General features: G+C 40.9%; 1 long non-coding RNA gene across 2 annotated transcripts in view; it reads right to left on the minus strand.

Annotated features, from left to right (window-relative positions):
• Nucleotides 1-22,900, minus strand: part of LOC310900749 — a 113,156-nt gene that overhangs the window by 23,256 nt on the left and 67,000 nt on the right. Inside the window, exons 1-2 of one of the 2 annotated variants that reach the window (XR_014585360.1) lie at nt 9,789-10,185; nt 9,240-9,380 (exon numbers count right to left, since the gene is read on the minus strand). This is a non-coding gene — a long non-coding RNA (uncharacterized lncRNA). Of the gene's footprint in view, nt 1-9,239; nt 9,381-9,788; nt 10,186-22,900 lie in introns of those variants that run through there. The other variant, XR_014585361.1, reaches the window with a different exon arrangement.

A 22,900-nucleotide genomic window follows, 5' to 3' on the forward strand; every position in this document is an offset into this window, starting at 1 on the left:
CCAGCATCTTAAGAGCCTCCAGTGATAGTTTTCACCTGACTTTTAGAGCAAAATTATCACCAGCAACTTGAGTCCCCCCAGGAAGAGCCAGACTAGAAAAAGAAAGTGTATTGAACTTCCAGAAGCATCCTCCATCTATAAACCCGTTTGACAGAAGAATGGTATTTCTATTCACCACCATTAAAAACCAATCTAATATTAAAGATCACTTCTAAATATTTCCTTGAGCCGCCAGCCAGTTTTTACCTCCATGCACATGCCAAACAACAGGAAGCACAGATACTTTCCCAGCTCTCAGAAGCCTCACTAGACAGCTAATTCAATTGGCTTCTTCACTGCAATACAGTTAATGTCAGCAAGCTGAAAATCTGAAGATATCATGCCTGTATATAACTACTAAGATAATCCATCTCAGGATTGTAACTGAGTCATATAATCGATTTCTGCTGAAAGAAGTGCCCAACACAAGACATCTAGCTTCTCCTGGCTACTTCTAAGCATAGCTTGAATAAAGGTCCTGGAGGTATAAGAGATCCATTCAAGGAGAGTAAAACATAAGGAGGAGTACTTTCCTCTTTCAAGCACAGTAAGTACTGTAAAACTGGATGAAATAAAACTAAAGACTAAGAATTGTAATGATGTTGGCACCATGTGGAAACAAGAGACCAATAAAAAACACTGTGGTGTCCAAATACCAGGGCTCATATCGAGACACAAAAAAAGCTTGCCCACCTTATCAAAGGTGGCAGGGAGGACAGAATTTTTTTGGTTTGCTGCAGAAAGCAGCAAGAACAAAGCACCACAGCATCCCATGCTCCAAAGAGTACTGAAGGCATGACTGAGTTGAAACTTTATTCTAAAGTTCCTATTCTCACTCATAGCTGAGGAAAACCTCCTAATTTTTCAAGGTTTCGCTTGCAATAGGCCTCACTAATGGAGAGAGAAAAAAAAACCAACTCAAAACAGCACCCTATTTTGTCTTCCCACAAGTCGCTGAGAGCAGAGACTACTCATTTCTCCTACTTGCCCTGTCCTTTGGGTGCTCTAATCTTTCCTTAGCCTTCAAGTCAGGCCTTTAATACAGAATGAGTCACTGATTTTTCACAGGCATGCTAATGTTTATCTAAAATATTGCTAAATTATCAGCTAGTGATACATTCAATTAAACGGACCTTATCACTTCCCCCTCACACCACCACCCATAAGTACTTGACAAAGCTGCAGATACCAGCTCATGTTGTGTGGGTGGTGGGAAACCCATCTCTGGCCTGCAGGTGGCTATTCAATAACCCTGGGCACTGGAGATGGGGAAACACAAGGTGCTTGAAGAAAGAGCTAAATTGAGATCAGAAAGACAAGAGAAATTCACTGAAGGATGTAAAGCTCAATTACTCATCTTGGCAGACGTGTAAGATGTTTTCCCTCTGCACATTCACCCTATTTAATGCAATGAGCATGCAGAATGTTCTCCAGAGAGCTCAGCATGCACAACTCAGTCCATGCACAATTCATTAGTGTGTGGGATCTCTCACTATCTGCCAGAACTGGCTGGAGATTTTTGGATGGAAGAGATTTGCCAGAAAAAAATGCTCCTACAGAAGGATCAAGAGTGTTGCACAGCAAAGCACTGATGCCACTGGTCTTTTGGCAGGCAGCTTCGTCCCGAGCTCCAGCTACCCAGGGCCCTCCTGCAGACACTGCCAGCCCAGGCAGCCCACCCACCCACCCACCATCCTGGGGCTAGAGGCAATCCAGTATTTCAGAGTTTCTGAGGGAAGCAAAAGGTTTGAGAAGTGAGCTGGATCTTTGTCTTCTCTGACTTCTTTGGTAAGAAAAGCACACTGTTTGGTGCCAAACACTAAAACTTGCCATGGCTGAGATTTTCCAAAGCTTCTTAAAGTATTTGGACACTTAATTCTCACAGCAATCTCAAAGGGGCTTTCAGGAGCCCAGCTGACCTACGCAAGTATTCACGGGAAAGACCAGGTGTCTGTAGAACCAGAAAAGTAAAGGGCAACTGTTTCAGAGCAAGAATCCATAGCCAGTAAGTTTTGTGCCAATAGTGAGGAGGGAGAGTGCCTACCCTACTGCCAGGTGTTAGCATCCTTTGAACCAAAACATTGCTTAGAAAACAGAGAATACAAACTTGGGATCCCAGAGCTGGAATTCAAGCAGACAAAATTTAAGCAGACAAACTAAGTTAGTTGCCTGAACTCATTTCTAACCAATGAAGAAACGGAAACTTCTAAGTTTCAGTGCATCTGACTGATTTTGGATAGCTGTCACGGCATGAAATAAATCACCTCTTAAGAAAAGCCATTTCTCTCCATCAACTTTGAAGGGAGTCCAGACAAGATGTCAGATGGGCCGCTTGCAGTGCAGATGTCTACTCATTGAAGAAGATGAATCCCAGCTCAGAATGTCACCCCAGCCCCAGGCACTTCTCTACAGTACTGGAGGTAAAAGCTGTATTAATCAAACTGGGAGAGATGAGGTATTTGTTACGCTTACAGACAAAGGAAGATTCCAGTCAATAGCAGTTGTAAGTTCTAGTAACAAAGCAGGTAAAGCAATCTCACAGCTGGCGGCTTGTTTCCTTGCAAAGCTTAAGAGTTGTAGTTTTGCAGACAGGACATATGGTAAGATGAACTTTTGCTCAGCCTCAGCACTGTTGTTCTTTTGTTCTCATTAAAAAAAAAAAAAATCTTTGCTACTACTTCTAGAAGAACACTATGATTACTTTAAGTCCTCTAGGTTGGCAAAATTACTACGTGCTCCAAAGAAAACCCCAAACAAGTCAGAAACTATGGCAGGCATGACCAACACAGTAAAACCCAAAAAGGGGCAGCTTCTATTAGTCCGCTGCCAAATCAAGCTAGGGTGTGAGAGACAGTTGAGGGATGACATCCTTATCTGGCCAAACACATCACGTGGTCTAAAACAACAGTGCTCAGAGTGGATGCTCAAGGACGTGCAAGCCTTGAAGACACTGTCTCATGCCTCTTGGCCAGCATAACTCTCAAAGCCCCTCTCATTCCCTACCATACCTCACCCCTTACACACTTTCAATGGAGCCCCAAAGCCCCCTTAGGAAGAGGAGGTGGACCAAGCGCAGGATGCTGTGAGAGAGGAGATGGAGGCATGTTCCCTAGCAAGGAGCCACTCTTGGGAAACCCCACGGATCATGAGTCCCAGAACACAAGCACGCATGCCCCAGCAGTAGTATGGAAACCACTGCCATCAGGGGGTCCAAGTGTAGCCCTCACATGGCCCGCTGAATGGTCATCACACATGCTCACAAACAGGTAAAGCCTAACTTCCCTTCCTGCCCCACACAAAGACTTCAGAAAATCAACAGGTCGCAAGAGATGAATACAAAACCAGCCCATGGAAAGGTCTCCACCTGTTCCACGGACCGCCAGAGAATGGGACAAGGCCCAGGCTGTATTCAGAAAAATCTCTTACAAACCCAGCTCCAGGACAATCAAACATTTTTTTTAGCTCACATATCAATACCAGGTAATTAAAATCAGCTACGCAATAGTTGCTTTGGGATTTTTGTTATGTGATTTTGTTCCTTAACATTACATTTTCAATGCAAAATATGAAAGCTGAAAACCTGCAAGAATTCCCCCAGCAATGGTCTCACTGAAAGAAAGTGATACGCTTAAAACACTATTGATTTAACCTCTGAGGGATCTATACATCAAAGAAAGCTGACACTCCCAGCTCACTGCCAAATTGAAATGAAACTCAGCAAGCCACCTAATGATGGAAGGACAAGGGCAATAAACTCCAGAGGAGTTAGTTAGCCTCTAACAGAGTTGACGCCTCCATAAGGCACCTCCCTGGAGAAGAGAACAAATCCCACATGTTACCCACCCATTAAACCAATAAATATTAATATTTAAACTGAAGACCTGTATATTTGCTTGCTTGATTTTCATTATTGCCCAAAAGATGAAGTGCACATGGGATACAGAACAAAGGTTCTGTTGCTTCAGCAGTTACCTACACGAGATCAAAGACTGAAATACAGTCAATGCTAATCAAAATAAATAAAAGATTTCTGCCTGAATGCGATTTAATGCCATAAAACTGAAGAAATTCACTCACTGCCTGATGTAATTTAAGCTCCACAGGCAAGTGCACCCAGCACTAACACCCTAGACACCACATTCCCAGAAAGATGCAGGTGTACAGATTTCTCCAATGCATTCACTTTTGCACAGTTCTGAAAAAAAAGATGATTAAAAGAAAAATCTCACTTTCAATTGATATTTACTATGTCCACTATAGTCACTGAACAGATGGTAAGTATACAGTGGCAGTAATAACATTATCTGCAGCAGAAATATAGAAGCAAATACCATCAGCGTTGATACTTCAAGTATCTGTCCAGAAACATACATAGTCGTTCATTTAAATAATATATTGACCATACAGACCCTCAGATGTTCTCAAAAATTTATCTGCTTCAATCCTTTGTCTGATTTTTTTTTCCTAAATCAAAGTTACTATTGGATCTTGAGATGTGCATTCTAATTGCTATAAATAAATCATGAATGATTGGCTCAATGTATTTTTCCATGGCAACTCCTGCGTCACAGGCAGTGTTACACTTTTGAAAGAGAGATGTGTTTTTTGAAAGAGGCAGAGATTCACATTTAGGATAGAACTCAGTCCAGTTTTGCAATTTGTTTGACTAGACATATATTAGTAATGAAATAAAACAGTTTTAGACTAATTTTAGATAGTTTAATTATGCACCAATGCCTATATGGTATCCTTTACCAGTAGAGAGAGCTGCATGATGAATTCAATATAAAATAAGGCTATTTGATTATTTATGCACAGATGCTGTGCAACATCTCCTCAAACATGCAAGAAAAAAAAAATCACATACCAATAAAACCCTGTTTTGTTTGTCTTGCATTCAAGAAACCTGTCTCCTGAAGCTTCCAGCATGAAGGGGAAAGAAATTATTGTCCTGAGGCCTATGATCTCATCCATAGCAAATGGACCAAGCAAAGCACAAGGACCACCTTGCAACACACGGTTTGACCCTGGTAATGCAAAACAAGCAAAACATGAGCAACAGATAAATTTTGTTTGATGGTTTGTTTTTTTGTTGTTGTTTTCTTTTTAAAGGAAAAAGGAAAACGCACAAAGTGTACATTTCCAACTATTTCCTGAATTGAACATTCAGTAATTTACAGTGCCAACATCAATTTTTGCTGAAGGCAAGACTTGTACACCGAGTTGAGAGTTTTGCTATCTGAAGTCCAGTAAGCTTCCACTATTCACTAAAAAGAAAAGTTTAATGGAGCCATTCCCATGAGACTGTAACCAACCGATAGATCATGGGTATGGCTGATATCCCAGGCATCCTTTCCCCTTTCTGAGCTTGATCCAGAGCATCCCAAGCACTTAAGTTTTCAACCTAACTCTAACCAAACCATGGTTTGGCTTTAAACTTACGCAGATACAAGTACTGTTATCTTGGAGAAATATTAAAAGCACACTTAAAACAGAAGGCAGAGAATCCTATTTTGAAAATTAGCTGTCAGGACTCTTAATCAAGAAGTAAAGCCCTTTGTACAGTTTGCCTCTGAGCAGAGGTTTTTACATTGGTTATTTACTCTGCATTTTCTAAGCAGTGTATATTTATGACATCCACTGCCTACATTACAGAGTTTAATTTCCATTTATTCAGCAGCATTCATGTTTACATTCAGTAACCTGCAGGAGACAACACATACCTCTGTTAAACAGCCATTTGTGGAATAAAATTTACAGTGATGTACAAACAGGCCCTGTTATTTCCAGTTCATGGTGAGCATCAGGAGAGCAGAGTGAATTATCCATGCTGGGTAACAATTCTGCCTAAACTTTTTCCTAGCAGGAAGCAGAGTTTTCACTCTTATGAACACTTGTCTGTTTTCCAGAGAAAATGTTGAGCTGTCATTGTATATTTTAGTCAAAACTTTGATGCTTTCATTTTCAAAAGTTTTCGATTTGTTTGAAGAAGAAATCTGCACTTTCAATGCATATGTTTTCATCAACTGTTTCCAAAAGGGAAAAACAAAGATAAATATCTGCCTCTGAAAAATTGCACTGGACAGCATGTTCCTTGATATTATCAGTAAAATAAAAAAAAAGTTTTATTTGACAGGAGGGATTTTTTTTTTCATTATAATAGCCTACGTGGTTTCTAAAGGAACTGAAATTCTCAACTGTTCAGTCTAAACTTAGCCCAACTAACGATGCAGTTCCAGAGGTAAACTTCAGATCTTGCATGGATTATAAAAAGTCTCTTAATAACTACAAGTGATTGTTAACAGCAATAAAGCTATCTGAATAACAACAATCTGGCTAATGGTAATTATTACAGCTATCCTGCTAAGGTACCTTACTGTCTCAGAGCTTCTAGACATAAGGCCAAGTGAGAATGGCTTGTACTTCATCATACCAGTAAATCAAAATCACTTTAATTATTTTCCAGTGGGACTCCAAAGATTTCAAGTCAGCATGGCACGAGCCATATGTTTCTTTCCATTCAGGCAACATTGCTAATTAGCAAAGTTGGGGAAATCCTATCTCAAAGTGATAAACTACAAAGCTCAAAAGCTCAGCATATGTTTACCTGAGAAAGAGAAGTAATTTTAATTACAATGAGTACATTTGCTGCTGTACTAATAAGGAGGCTTCTAGGCTAAAGTATGAAATGACTTGATTACATCCTCAGCTGGTGCAATGTTGTTTCACAAAGCAGCTATGCTGAATTATGCCATGTCAGGCTGTAGCCACTTGTGTTGCTCATCATTAAGTGCATATAATGATGTGAATACCTCAGGCCCAACATTTCTTTCACAGGGGACGGACTGAAGAGGGACTTGCAAGATCATCACTTTTAGAGACTTGATGATGTCTGCTTTCTTTGAGGTGGGGCTTCCCCCTCCCAAAGAGAAAAGGAAACATTTCAGGAATCAGAAGACTCCTGTCATGAAGGGGTCATTCACCACAGCAGACTTTAAGACAAAATTTGTTGACAGTCAGCTTACAAGAGTCTGCTCAAAAAGGGCTAAAAATGAAATTGTTGACACCAAAGTTTCTAACTTGGTACAAGATCAAACAATTTTGGATCTTTCCAGATCCCCTCATCTTGTGATTAGCACAGCTTCAACCAACAAGGACATAAATCCAAACATAGCTCATCTCAGGTGGATTCTTCCAGCCAGTTGCAATACACTGAACTCCTTAATAAATTCAGCTTCAAGATTGTGTTTAGAGACCACCAAGGGAAAGGCCTAACCTCACTAAAGCTGTGAGGTTGAATGTTAAGACAGCAAATCAGTAACATTGCCGCAGTATTCTGTCATGCTACTGTGCAAAGAGGGCACAAGTAGTAAGACCCATCAGTATGGGTTGGAAATGAACAGAACTGACACTCTCTTGCCTGGTTTTCTTTATTTCAGTGTCATCCTTCAGCTGCCACAATGGGGTATTTGTAGTTCTCTCCCCTTTGTTTCTATTCAAGAACAAAAAGCAGAACAAATGAAAGGAGGACAGGACTTTGCTAATAGCGCTGTTGCTTCAGCAACTTCAGAAAGAAGGGGTAAAATGTTTCAAAGATTTTGAAAGAGCAGAGCTAATTTAGTCAGATGGAGAGGTGTTTTACTTCCAGAAGCACCTCTGAAGAATGCACCTCGTAGAAGAATGTGAATGTTAAGGGAGTTGGGGCTAGGAGGCTGCTCCCGTTACCTCCTCTCTGAGCAACTGCATCCCTGTTCCTCAAACCAAGATCAAATCAAGGTTTCATTGAATCAGTATTTTTGCATGAAAAGCTGTTCCAGCAAGGTCATTGTTCAAAAGCCAAAGCATGTTTCCTCCCACACCTTCTGCCTCTAGAGTTGCTAGAGCTATGAATGAATACTTTGTTTTCTCCTTTTTGAGATATGAATGAATACTCTGTTTAAGAAAAAAAAATCTATTAACACCAGATAATTGCTTACTTAACTCAAAGTTTCCAGATACACAACATAACACTTTCTCAAATTGCAGTCATCAGTACCACTTACCAGAGCGACCTCCTTAATTTATCTTTTAGTCAGTTCCACCGTGAATGCATCCAAGTATACACAACTTCCTACAAAGCTGTTATTTCCCTGCCTTATGCTCCTTCTAATGCCTCCCCATAGGTAATTCTTCACCTGTAATCTCTCTTGGGATTTTTCCAAACACGTATCTCATGTCCTGCATCTTCTCCCAAAAGCTGGCTGCAAAATACCCTACTTTTATCAAGCTTGACTTTCAAATGAGTGGAAGGGGAGGAGAAAGTGATTGTAAGGAAAGAAAAAAATATATATCCTTCAGGTTTTTCAGGGCATTAATTGTAAATTAAAATATTATTTAAAGAATAAGTTTATATCTATATTTAGAGCTTGGTACGTCTAAATTATGTAGTTACGAACACGACATTAGCATAATTAACAACCTACACTACAAGTACACTGAAATTGTATACCAATACACAGCGGATACTATATAGTCACTTTCCCCCCCCCTCCCCCCCTCAAAGGAACTTTAAATAGATCTTTCAAAATTATTGATTTGAAATTAGAATGATTTAAGTCTAGAAAATACTAGGTTATTTTGCAAAATTAAGACTGATCCACTTTACAACAGGAAAAATAACTTGTCTCAACAAGGGTGAAGGAAAATTGCTTTCCACTCAGGTACATTCACCAATGCATTTGAAAGGCCAATTTTCCCCACATGTTATATTTGCTTTATTTTTTTTTTAAATAAACACATACACTGACCAATACTATAGTCTGAAATGAGCTGCTCCAGCTGAAGTCTCCATCCTTGGAGATATATAGAAGTGAAAGGGCCCTGTAGACAGGGCTCTACAAGTTTCAATAGTCATTAAAACATGGTTTAAGGTTCTTTCAAAATCTACCCCTACAACTCTCCACCCCAAAATAATATTTGGCTCAAGAACATAATAAAAAACAGGTTTAACAGACTGCAACGTTCAATGAGAACACATGCTCCTTACAGCACTTCTGGAGAGGAGCATTACTCTATGGTGAACAAAAATAAAATTGAAGCACTCTTAAAAAACTATATTGTGACAAACATCAAAGTACAAGAAGAAACATTAAAAAATGGTCAAAACAAAAGTGGAGAAAGAGAGAAGATGCTTCATGAGAAGCTACAAAATGTAACCTTACCTTGTTTGTGGGAACTCTGTTGAAGACATGACATAAGACCCTTGTAGTACGCTGGTGTATCTTCAGCACAATATTTTCCATGCACTTCTAAGATGTTATGATGTGAATATATAATCATTTTCCTGGGGTCCTTGCAGTCTACTGCAAGCAAGTAAAAGAAAAATTCATGACTTCCCCATCTCTCTGTTTCAAAGAACCCTGTAGTAAGTATTGTAGCCAACGTATTTTGACCTACATATAAATATTCAGTAACCAGTCTACAAAGCATCACTTTACACCAGTTTTTCAGAATCCTATCAGAAAGGTTTTTAAAAGGATTTTACAGACTGTATACATAACTTTCTCTTTTCCTCACTCTTTTAAGTCACTTTTTTTGTGCCTGCAGTCTATCTTCATATTTAGTCGCCCTCCCAAACCCGTTACAAGCCCTGTTTTCCTTCATAATTTGCATGCATAATTTATTTACTAGGCACAGTCATTTCAGCCCCTCTAAATATTTATTTCCAGAAAGAACAGGTTCTGCTGAGCCTTTATTAGTTGCAGTCTTACCTTCATGCTAACCTTCCTGCCTCCACCATGACCCCATAGCAACAGCATCCAATTATCTATGCCCATCTTTTCCCTCACTCTGTGGAGACTGAGTCTTTTAAATTCAGAAGCCTAGCTCTTTCCTTCACCTCTACAGCTTAATATACAAGGTCAAATCTTACATTTAAGCAATTTCTGTTCCCAAAAGTCCATGGTCCTTACTACTACTTTTCTCCAGAACCTGCGATCTCTAGCATTGCCTATCTAGTTTTTTCTTTTGCAACTTTCATCTGAATTCTAGTATCCCTAATTTATTGAAATCTTCCATTTTCTAGCCAATTATAACCTGATAGGGGAAGGTACTTATTAGTTCTCTTAATTTGTATACTGCTTCCTGCCTGGTTCAAGCAAGCATGAATTTTTTACCTTGCTTAAAAAGGATGTATTTCGGGATAAGGGATTGGCTTTCTATCTGTGACTCTACAGTAATTCACTGATTAGTTGTATGCTCTCATTTTGATCAAAATAAAGGGCACAAAAATGATGCTGGTCTTCCAAGTTAATCAGCTTCCCTTCAGAGAAATAAGCTGCAGAGTTAACCACAGGTGGAGCCCATCCTTATTCTAATTGTTAACTCCCCACACAAGTTTGTGACAAAGAAGCAGGGATGAGTCTAATGCTTTGGCAGAAGTTACATGATTTGCGACATTTCCTATAATATATAGAATTAGCAGACAATGTGTTTTTCCCAATTTTCTGCAAGCAATATTCTCTCTCTCACATACGTATGCACACGTTTGCAAGAGAAATAATCACCACTTCTCAGCCAGCCAACTCTCCAGATAATGGACCTTGTTCTACCTTCAGACTCTGAACTACCAGAGTCATTGCTGAAAGGTCAGCATTTAGTCACAGCAATGTTATTTAAAGATTCTTTCTAGCACTTGGAAGAGTAATTAATTATTGTAACATGGTTTATTAGCTGCCACCCTTGGAGACCACCTGCTTTACTGCTTTGTCAGCAAAGCTCTGTTGGTAGTAGAATACTCTCCAGCCGGCTGGAGAGTCTCAGACAAACACCACAAGAAGTAACACAGCCTGGCCTGGACTGGCAGGATACCCACCTCCTGTTCCTAGCTCTGTTCTCAATCTCCTCCGTGACTGGAGGGAAGCAGCCTCACTCTGCACCGGTTCTGTCTTGTATCAGGGCACAGACCACAGCCCTGGGAGGTGTCTGTGCAGCACCTACCAAAAATAAGGCTCTAAGTCTCAGTATCCAGAACAGTGGGTGACAAAACGGTACGGCATCTCAAAGGAAGCATCGGATACCGATGTTTTGTACAGTATAAGAACTTCTACCACTTACTATGAGTGAAAATCATGGCGATCATTTAAAGTCCCATTAAAAAATAAAAATAAAATAAAATAAAATAAAATAAAAATAAAGTTTTCTCATGGGGAATTAGCAGTAACAGTATGTTTTCATACACAGTAGTTATTACAGTTAAAATATAAATAAAAATGGTGTGTAAGAAATGCACATATACATCACCTTATAGATATGAACGACTGTGAATATACATTTGCTTCCAATGAGGAGCACTATATTCAAATTCTGGATGAATTGCAAGGTGTTTAATGCAGGGATCAAACCCAAACCAAACAAAATACCATGTGTTGATTCTTAGCCTCCAGGAACAATACATTTGAATACCAACCTCAGCATTTTACGGCAAAGAAAGGGAATGGATACATTTTTCTATAGAAATACAAAACTTGAAGAGCTTTACTATTTTTTTGGCATTTATATTCAGTCTGCAATACATCTACATCAATCACCACCCACACGTGCTTTGAAGACTGAAAGTAGATAGTAAGTCTAGCAGAACTTCATGGTGGGAGTTGCGGGTTTTTTCTATCGAGTCTTAAAGAAGGCTTGTATAAGGTAACTTCAAAAATCCTGTTTAAATCCCAAGGCTGTTAAAATTTGGAACTGACTACTTAACTTCCAAGCCCTATAAACAAAATTGCTGGATTCACCATTTTAAGTAATTCTTAACTGAAGACTGTATTATTGTTATTGTTTTAAATAATGGTTTCCTTTACTCCATGTAAGTATTTAGACTGGGAAGCATTATGGTTTTTAATAAAGAGGAAGTCAGAATAAATGGCCAGTAATTAAGCTTTCTGGCCTTGCAGATCTACAAAACCACTGCTGATTTAGAGCAGAGAGAGAGGATGAGAAATTGGTTCTAATTAGACCTTGGATAGAGCTCCATGCAGATAAAGCAAAGACTGACCCTTCAGCCTACTCTAACATCAGCCACCTGGATGACACCCCATGCAAGATCATCCAATCACTCATATGATAACCATCAGGCTTTTATTTGACTCAACACACAGCTTTCGGAAAAAATTACAATCCTGATGGTTCAACTTCAAATGATGGAGAATACAACATATGCAGTTGCTATTTTTGCTCAATTGTACGTAGAAAAAAAAAATAAATAAGAAAGAAAGAAAAGCAAAACAGTAGAATGTGAGCAGCACTTAATTTTGGCTGATCTGAATTTTAGAGCAAGATAAGAATCGGTTCTTTTTTTCTACTTGGACCAGTGCACTAACATCTGATACGAAAGCTTACATGGCTCAAAAACCTTAGATTCTAACTAAATTATCTGTCTTCACACATACACCGTTTTGGCAGGCAAAGATCCAAGAGGGACACTCTTGCTGGCATATCTGACCATCCAAGTCTGAAGAGAGGGCTTTTAGCAAGTCATAGCCATCTACTTAGTATCTTCATACTAAGTATCTTCATTTACTTAGTATTTCCATTCAGTAGCGATGCATTAGGCAACACATAGTGCCTTCTTAGAGCAACACTGCACGAAGCCTTCATTCTAGGCTTTGACTTACACAGAATTAAGTAAGGCAGCCAACTCCCTTGAGAGGTAATCCAAGACAATAAATTCACCCACATTATTGCTGTGAGGCCCCATGACTGCTACAGGCTACAGCAAAAGCTCACACCTGCCGGCAGGTGGTGGATCTTTATGCTTCTCCTTGTGGAGCTCTTCTGCCTGGGGATGCCTTTGAAGAAGATTTTCCATGTTCACAGTCGGTGGCTAGCCATAAAGAACAAGGTCATTCACCCAAGCAAAAATCTTGATGTATCTCAGCGCTGGGTCCTGAAGACAAATGGTCAAAATTCTCCGAGGTCCTCATTCAGATACTGCATACGTGCTCAGAAATAGACAGTTTACTACATATTTGCTAAACAACAACAAAAGAGCCAAGCAAGGCTGCAGTCTCCTCTAATTCAAACCTCATCCTGCCCCTTCCTGCCAGAGAGCAAATAACTCCAATCCCCACAAAGCTGGCCAGTTGGAGGGCCACAGATTTGAGCAATGATATCCTACATCCCAAAACAGTTCTGCAACAGGAATATTTCCCTCCAGCCCATCGGCTCTGGCCTTGTGGCTCCTCTCAGGTGCATTTGAAAGTTGGTTTGCAGATTTGTCTGGAGAGGCTGTTAGGGGCAAAGGGGTCACTGCTAGCCTACTCAGGACCTTACACGCACAAAAGCCTCTGAGATGCTCTAAGTATCCTGAGATCGTCCCCAGCCCTCCCAGAGTGCAACGAGCACCCAGGAGGGAATGCCAAAGGATTTATGACATGGATAGTGTGAGACGTTAGTTTTTCAGGACACACAGGCACATGTGACAGAACGACATAAACACAACCAGCAAGTGCACAGAAAGATGCATGTGCTACTCATGCCATTGCTGCTTTCTCGCAGCTTTGAAAAGCACAGAATACTGTGAGAGGCATGTTTGAATTATTTCTAATAACTCCTTCCCCGAGCACCAAGTGCACCTTGGCAGTGGCAGATACTCAGTGCGCTCTGGGCTCTTGTTTCAGACCCGTTCTTCAGCCCTAATGCGGTGGGGACAACTGCTGGAAGTGGCTGCACTGCCCCATGTCCCCACCAGGCAGGGCTTTGTGCTACAGCCCTGACCAGCACCAGCCTGCAGGGAACTGAGTTTGGGCTCAACAGTTGCCCAGATTTTCAGATTCCAGTTTTAGTTCCTGGCTGTTGTTTTTATTGGGATTTTTGTTTCAAGGTGCTTATATACATACATAAAAACACTGCCAAGGTATTGTCATAATAATCTTATGGGAAATAATGCTTCAGAAGCTGGAAGGTATTCTTCTTACACTCCCACATGCTCTTCTATTAAAAGGCAAAAGAAGAAAGAAACAAGCAAAATACCAGCCACTTTCTCTATTGAGAAGAGATTAGAGAGGACAAGTTACAAACTAATGTGAATAAAATGACTGGTTATAAACTCCTTTTTTTTTTTTATTGAGGAGTTTATCATTAAAATCTATTATTGAATTCACTTGTTTTGGTTTCGAATAAATGAAATTCATCTAATGTGTTTGAGCTTTTGCTTAGGTTTTACCTGCTTAGGTGCCCCAGTAGATGTGTGAGCCTTCTGTGGGCTTTGCATAGCACAGTAATGCTGTTTTCACTCTCCAATCTCCAATATATTTCTCTGAAAACGTAGGCAAACTGAATTATCAGGTTTTCTGTTTATTTGCAGGGACTAATAAAAATATGAAGCACCAGTAACTTTGCAGTGCTTTCCTTGTGTTTTCACTGTTTCCAAACTATACTGTTTTAATCTACCTCATTGATTCCCGATGGAATTAACAGGTGACATTTCTAGTCCTAAATTGCTTACTGTCTCTAACTATGCCAAACCATTGGGCATGGGAGCAAGCAACACAAGCTGCTTCTCAGCTCAGATATTAGGAGGTGGAGGAACGACTCTGCTCCAACCCCCCCTGAAGTTTTTGTCAGCCTGAGAATGGCTCAATTTCCAGCTCCGGGTGAGGCAGTGCACTGACGAGCTTCGGGACAGCAACAAAAACCGTCAACAACCTTCTGGAGCATATGTGCCATCTAGTAGTGATGCTCACAGAACCAAGATGAAATACTGGTAACGTTTAGTGGAGTCTGGATTAGGTGAGCGCAAGAGGAGGGGTGGGGTGAGGAAATTACACTAAAAAAAAATCAAAAACAAACAAAAAAGGGATGTGAATTTCTGGCTTTAAAACCTCTATCTTACAGAATATTTCAAAACGGGAGACAGCTTTTATAGCAGCCATACTACAAGAGGAAAGCCTGCACTCCACACTAAAACCCTAAGAGGTATTAAAAGCTATGAAGTTTATCCACTGCAGAACAGAAGGACAAAGACAAGGTCATTCACTGTGTGCAAGTGAAAGAACAGGGCTCCAAAATCTCCAAACAAACAGGGGCAGAAAATAATCTCCTTGGCAAAGTTCTGCAGTATTTGAGCATCAGGAGAGAGTCAGAAGAAATCTTATTGACTAACGAAGCTGACATTTGGCTACTGGAGTATTTAATTCTTTTAGTCCCTACTAGACGAAAGGACACCATGTCCATCTCCAAGTGATGGTCTGGCACAGGCAAACAGAGTGCAGACTATCAAATTTTTTTCCTTAGCGGGTTGAGGAAGAGAGGACAGACCTAAAAGTTTCTCAGTTGCACATTGCACTTTATCTTGATTGACAAGTTGACTTTGAGCAACACCTGAGGTCAAGTCCTGCAAACTGGCCATTCCCATCTCCCTGCAGCCTTTCATTCGGTGAGGTGGCTGCAGAGAAGGGCTCCCAGCAGGACATGGGATACGCTGGATATGCTGGATTCCACTACCAGGTCAAGCCACCAGCACTGCACAAGAGGCTGTGATAAGATGGAAGACAAACCCCTTTCTGGGAAAAGGAGCATGCATGGCATAAGGCATTGAGCAGGAGGCTGCAATGCTGGCTGAACACAGCCTACAAGGCTTATCCAACCTCCATCAACTGTTCAAGTCAAACCAGCCCAGTCTGGAAGAAAAGGATCCAACACGTCTCAGTCTCATGGCAGAAGCTGCTAAGAGAACACCAGACAAGTGTGAGCCGCTTACAGAGAGGCAGCACAGATCACTCAGCACCTGATAATCGTGGGATGTCTTTGTTGACATGATCAAGGCCCAAAGACTAAGGACTCTAAATAATTATATCAATTTTTTGATAAAGCTCCAGCTGGGTGGCAATTCATTCTTGGCTATCTGTATTTTATTGGCAAAGCTGCAGCAGTCTTTCATAATGTTCAGCCACAGACAACATGCTACAGCCCAGTGGATACTTTGTAGTAAACTACTCAAGTCATTCTCCATTCCTCTGCTCTTCTTCTTTGCAAGCTACCTACAAGCAGAATATATATATATATATATTTTTTTTTTCATTTTACTCTAGGTGTGTTTGTGAAGATTCCCATGCATAATCTTTGATCTGTGGAGTGCTTCACATAATCTGAAGTTCAAAATTTGATCTGCATCAATTGCTGGCGGGGCAATTTTAGCCCTAGGACTAAAATTGCAACTCTCAAGATTAGATTTATGGTGCAAATATTGAAAAAGTGCAGTAAACATTTAAGAAACAGTAATAACTTTTGAAAATTGTGGCATAAAAGTCCCTGGGTCTACTCCTTGGACTCAGTTATTAAAGATCAGTAACTTACATGAGAGAATTCATTCTAGTTCTCATTTTTTAATTTTTTATTCATTAGCTTTCTGCTCCACCTACCATCTCCCTATTTTAGAAATTAAGGAAATAGATAAACTTGGTCAATTTTCTTATGATTTACGACTTCGTGCCTTCTTGCCCTGTTCTTCTTTCTTAAAAAACACTCTCTTCTCAGTGCTAGACAACCTCCCTCCAGGCCACCTCCCCCATGAGAAGCTTCTTTGCCTGTAAGACACACTCATTGCCCAGCACTCATTTCCCTTGGTTGGTCCTTTGCACTGGGCCATATTTCCAAAGGGCACAGCATCTCATTAACGAGCATCGCATTATTTGTCTTAGTCCATCTGCCTGTGGATGAGCATCTACGTTACAAGCTGTGCTGGCAGTTTCCCAAATGAGCAGCTAGGATGCTGGTGTGACCCTCAGGACCATCCTGTCCTGGAAATGGCTCAGGAGGTGGGGGATAGGACAGGTAGGCAGCAGCCAGCCTTGTCCCCAACAGTCCTCTGTACTCACCGGACTGCAGTCCCTGGGCTGTCAGGCTCAGCACCTGTCAGGAAAACTGAATTTACACCCACATACTGCTCCCCCTCCTCCACCCCCCCCAACTCCAGACATTATAAAAAATGCTTCATTCCCTGGTGATTCACCAACACCTGGGAGCAAGTTCTGCTTTCTTCATCTCCAACTAAAATCTTCTCTTCCCCTTGGCAACCAAACGACAAGCCTCCAAGATTTAAAAGAAATGAGAATGAGTGTATAAGTGTACGCTTGTTTCCTTGGAGTGCATGAAAGGCTAATTACAGAAATTAAATGCTAATTTCTCAAGATTAATATAGGCAAGTAAAAGGCTTTTTGCATTGTTTCCATAAGAGGCTACTTCAAAAGCCTTCCTCCTTTTGCTCCTCACCTGTAGTTTCTACCATTCCTCCCTGTGCTAGGTTATTCCAGGTCAGGTTTTTAATTGGTGCTCATTAGCCAAGCTGGGTTTGCTCCTCTCTGGTCAGTCCCTTTGCCCACAGGCAACTGCTGGCTGCATCTCTGCAGGCTAGGAAAAGGAAAGCAGGACCCCCTAGCCCAGCAACAATGGCACTTTGAGCTCTGGCACCAGTGGCTTTCTGGACACCCTGTGGAGAAATTTAAAGGGGAAAAACATATAAAATAAAATAAAATTTATATATATTAAAAATATATAAATATATAAAATATTTTGCAACAGCAAAATTTTGTAGCTCAGCTCCTGTGTCTGCCAAGAAGCCCCCACATTAAAAAAAAAAAAAAAAAAAAACAGATCACATGAATTCCTGAAGTCCTCATTATTTTATTTATTAGTAAGCCCTGACTTCTACATTTTATTGTCACATTTGAACATGCTCAGTACACCCCAGTTCAACATACCCTTTATACTGCCCCTTAAAGCTTAGCACCACAAATGCCTCTCTAAGTTAGGGCTTTAATACATACATATATATATACACACACATACATATAAATATATATGTTTTGTCATACATGCTTTGTCCAACACCAGAGGTCTTCGCATATTGCACTTTATTTATAGGTCAGACTGATGAACGCATGTAAGTGTAGTTAACTAACATTGTCACCCTCAAACATAAGAAAAATAAAATAAAACTACACTATTCCACTTGATCCTTTAAGCCAGCTTTCAGCAGAACCATGACCCATTGCAAACTACCACCTGACCGTGCCGAGTAGGGATGATGGCCCTACCAAAAGTAGCAAACCCACATCACAGCACAAGCTGTGTATTTGGTTAATGTCCAGGTTATCTTCTTCTCTCTCTCAAGCAAGAATAGAGAGGCCCAAAACATATTTGATGGTTGGACCACATGATCTTGGAGGTCTTTTCCAACCTTAATGATTCTATATCAGGAACCCACTCCATTGTGTGCCAATGGGAAAATAGGTAGTAGGATGAATGTAAAATATATGTTGTGCTGTTCCTAAACCACCTTATTTTTTGATGCGCCAATAAGAAAAGTCAGCATTAAGGTTACGTTTACAGTCTTCATCCAGTAAAGGCTATACAAGTACTCACAGGAACCTCATCTGAGACAGAATAACAGAACTGCCCCTACTGAAAAGCTGTAATAAGGGAAATGAAAATGAAGTAATTTGGCATAGCTAGGTGCACATATTAATTAAAGATAACAATAATAATTATACACTTGGGAAAGGCAGACAGGTCCTCAGCAGATCAAGAGGCCTATAAAAGTTCTAGTGAAAGGAACCAAAATCTAAATAAGAAGGGGTGCAATTATTCCCCACCACCCACCTCTGCTGAGGGTGGGAAGGGACAAAACTCACAAGCAAGAGAAAGTAAATGTCACAGATGGGTAACAGGGACAGCAACTGAGAAATTCTCTGTAAGGTCTTCCAATACAGAACAACTGAACTAAGAGGATACAGCAACAGCATTTAATCGCAGGACTCAGGCAAAGTCCAGGGGCGTTTCACACCTCTCCCTCAGCTATAGGAAATGGATAGGCAGCTCCTGACAAATAACTGGAAAGGGTTAAGGTGGGCAAAAACTGGAGTGGATTTTTAGCAGGTTGGTGATGTTTATATTTCACTTATTTCAAGATCAGGACAAGAAAACAGAGAGAATCCCCTATATTCCTCACCCTGTTAATGAGCATAATACATCCTCCCTGCAATATTTCTGCAGCAGATATCATGTTATAGCTAGGCATCAGAACAGGAAAATATCATACAGTAAGAGGACTGCATGCTAACATCTTTTGCCTACAGCACAAATGCATGAAACTAAGTAGACCCTAGCCAATAAGCAACCCAGTAGGAATAGTTTTATTGAGCTGATATCCTACACGTGCCTTTCTATATTAATTGTCCAGTAAGTGCAGCTGGCTCCACAGGGATAGTGAGGGAGCCAGCATCAATCAGAAAGGAAAAAGACGCGTATAATCCTCTGAACTAGGCACAGAAACATTTCAGCACTTACTTCAAACCCAACCATATGCATGCACCAAGTTTAATTCATGAATAATATACATTGGTATAAATGTAGAACCACCTCAATTGATGTGAACAGTATATAGCTGCTCAAGACATTTCAGAGATCAAGGAGAGGTGACACAGCCCACTGTAAGTGTCTCAGGGACTCGTTGCAGAGCAGACCCAGTACAACAATATACTCCAGCAGTTCTGAAGCACAATACCTTGAGCTACTGAAGCTGTCATTGAAAGGTGCATCCACTCTTGCACCTCAGGTGTGAGCAAAAGGAAACCAACCCTTAGAATATGAACCTGGGATGTCAAATTGCTCTAATCAAATTTCTAAATAAATTACCTAATTCCTTGGTGACAAACCTATACACGAGGAGCTCCAGCATTTTAATTTTCTTGAAATAACAGAGCACAATTTATAACTCATGGTTTAATTGAAGAATAGCCTAAACCTATACAAATTGCCCCCAAATGTTGCAGAGCAATTCTAAATCTAGAATGAAGTTTGCAACAAAACAGCAGCAGCACAAATTTCTGCTGTTAGACAATCTCCAGTTAGTTACCCAGAGATATTCACTGGAACGTTTAGATTACACTGATGAGAAGAACAGGGATAAAAAAGCGAAAGGTTATGGGGCCTCAGCAGGAAAATTATAGGTCAGCTGCAGTTCTGAGTAACTTCTCTGCTCCTGTTTTTAAAACTCATGGGCTAAACTAGTACATCACTAATTATTCTTTTACTTCCCAAGCTTTCTGTTCACATTTTTTCTTGTGTTACTCACTGGGCCTAAGTATGAGTGGGATCGAATGCAGCTCAGCCCATTTGCTGGTGACACCAAGCTGTGGGAAGGGCTGCCATCCAGAGGGGCCTGGGCAGGCCTGAGAGCTGGGCCTGTGCAAACCTCATGGGGTTCAGCAAGGCCAAGGGCAAGGTCCTGCACCTGGGTCAGGGCAATCCCAAACCCAAACACAGGCTGGGCAGAGAATGGACTGAGAGCAGCCCTGAGGAGAAGGGCCTGGGGGTGGTGGTGGATTAGAAGCTTGACATGAGCCTGCAACATGCGCCTGCAGCCCAGAAAGCCACCCGTGTCCTGGGCTGCACCAAAAGCAGCGTGGGCAGCAGGGTGAGGGAGGGGATTGTCCCCCTCTGCTCTGCTCTTGTGAGACCCCACCTGGAGCCCTGCACCCAGCTCTGGGGCCTCCAGCACAAGAAGTACACAGAAGTATTGGAACCACTGCAGAGGAGGGCCACAAAGATGATCAAGGGGCTGGAGCCCCTCTGCTGTGAGGACAGGCTGAGGGAGCTGGGGGTGTTCGGCCTGGAGAAGGGAAGGCTCCGGGGAGACCTCACAGCGGCCTGACAGGGCCTAAAGGGGCTGCAGGACAGCTGGGGAGGGACCCTTTGTCAGGGAGTGTAGTGACAAGACAAGTAATGGTTTTAAATTAAATGAGGGTAGCTTTAGATTAGATATAAGGAAGAAATTCTTTACCTTGAGGCTGGTGAAGCCCTGGCTTAGGCCGCCCATAGGAGCTGTGGCTGCCCCATCCCTGGCAGTGCCCAAGGCCAGGCTGGATGGGGCTGGGGGCAGCCTGGGCTGGCAGGAGGGGTCCCTGCCCATGGCAGGGGCTGGGATTAGACGGGCTGTGAGGTCCCTGCCGACCCAAACCATGCTGTGATTCTATGTTCCATTAAATATTGCAGCAGCGGTTATGAATACAAGTTTGTCAAGTAAGTATCTGGCTGAAGCTATGGCTCAACAGACACTTCACTGAAAGTTGCCGATTAATAATAAACACCCTAAGAACTTTTGGGTGCAGGGCACCATGGTGACATGTTATCCTTTCACACGAGACAGATACTTCCAACCAGCTGAACAATACTTAGGAAACTAGCTTCTGTATTTAAAAATATATGCTGGGTATCCTTGGTTTCCATAGGACCTATTTCAAAACAAAAGGAGGAATATGATGCTGATGTTCAATTGCTCAGAGAATGCTAAAAACATGAGAGTTCCAGGAAGGATTTTTGCCAGATTACTGAATTGCTTCGCTTTAGATAGTAACTTAGAATCCTTTTTGGCAGTAATTATATGGCATAATGTGCAGATGAGATGTAGCACACATTCTACCATATGGGCTGGAAAAAAGCAGATGTCTAGGGAATATCTTCAACTAAAAATATTGTGTCTTATCTGACTAACAGAATTGTAAATATTTTAAACGATAGTCAGAATATTTAATTGCACTCCTTGGAGTACTGGAATTTACATGCAAAATAAACTGACAATTAAATGCAACACCTTGAAAATGTACTTTCCAGCTCTCTTCTGTGATTGTGTTATGATAAAGATATACTCAATGTGTTAAAAAAAAAAAAAGGAGAAAAGAGGCAAAGGGAAATTCTAACTTCTTCCAAGACAAATTTTGGTTGTCTTCAGAAAAGCAGCGGGAAAGGCCTGATGACCCTAAAGGCCTCTCCCCAGTGTTCACAAGTGTCTAAGCTAAAAGTAGTTTCCCTTGAAAGACAGATGCAGAATATTTGAGATTCCATGACTTAATGCTCATCACCCATATGCTAATTTAGCAGACAAGAAAGATCGTCCACGGAGGATATTAGAGTGAGTCACACTGGAAACTAAAAATCACTTTCTACATGATGGTGCCTCACAGAAACTGACTTCTGCCAGCAGAGTGCCTGGGGAGACAAGGCTTGGTGTACATTATACAACTCCAAATTTTTGACATGCCAAGTGATATTTGTGCAAACAAGAGAATTAGGAATCTTAGTCATTATTTGCTCAGGCAATGATCTGATTTGCATGTGAAAGCCAATGCTTGTAGATAAAGACATGGGACCAAAGATATTAGTAGACTTCAAATGAGCAAAAGCAATTGTAAATACTTCTGTTATTTCAACAAACAAGCTGGTTGAGAGGGACATTAAGATACATATCAAAATTCAACACTAACTGAACACAACACCCCCAGATCCCCAATCCTCCTGCCTACAATGCTATTGGAATTGCTTCAACCACAGATAAGTAAAATCATCCCAGCTACCCATCTGCACCAGCCTCCCTTCTCTCTAGGGAACCTCTGCAGGACAAACACATCTATAAATTCTCATTATGATATTATTTTAGCCAGAAGACTTTTTCTTTCCACATGGAAATTCACACCAAACAGCTGAGTATATAATATCTTGTAAAGGCTCGGATTTATCCGAACTGAGAAGAATCTTTCCAGTCACTTTACCTTTTTTCAAGGCAGATTCCTCATGAGGGAATCCCAACTATGAGCTTTATCTTCTTGAGCTCAGAAGTTTCAGAACAGTGAAGTTATTACTACTCCAGCATGTTAAAATAAAGTCTGTAATATGAAATATGAACATATGTTGGCTAAAAGAATTTAACAGCACATGACTGTAGTTTAAGAAATGCTGTAATAAAAGTACAGCAGCAGTGCAAAATACTAAATGAATACCACAGCCTCAGGACAGTAAAAAATGGGATTTAGCATGAAATTCACCGCCTCAT

This window comes from Anser anser (genome assembly GCF_964211835.1).
Source record: "Anser anser genome assembly, chromosome: 5".
NCBI lineage: Eukaryota > Metazoa > Chordata > Aves > Anseriformes > Anatidae > Anser > Anser anser.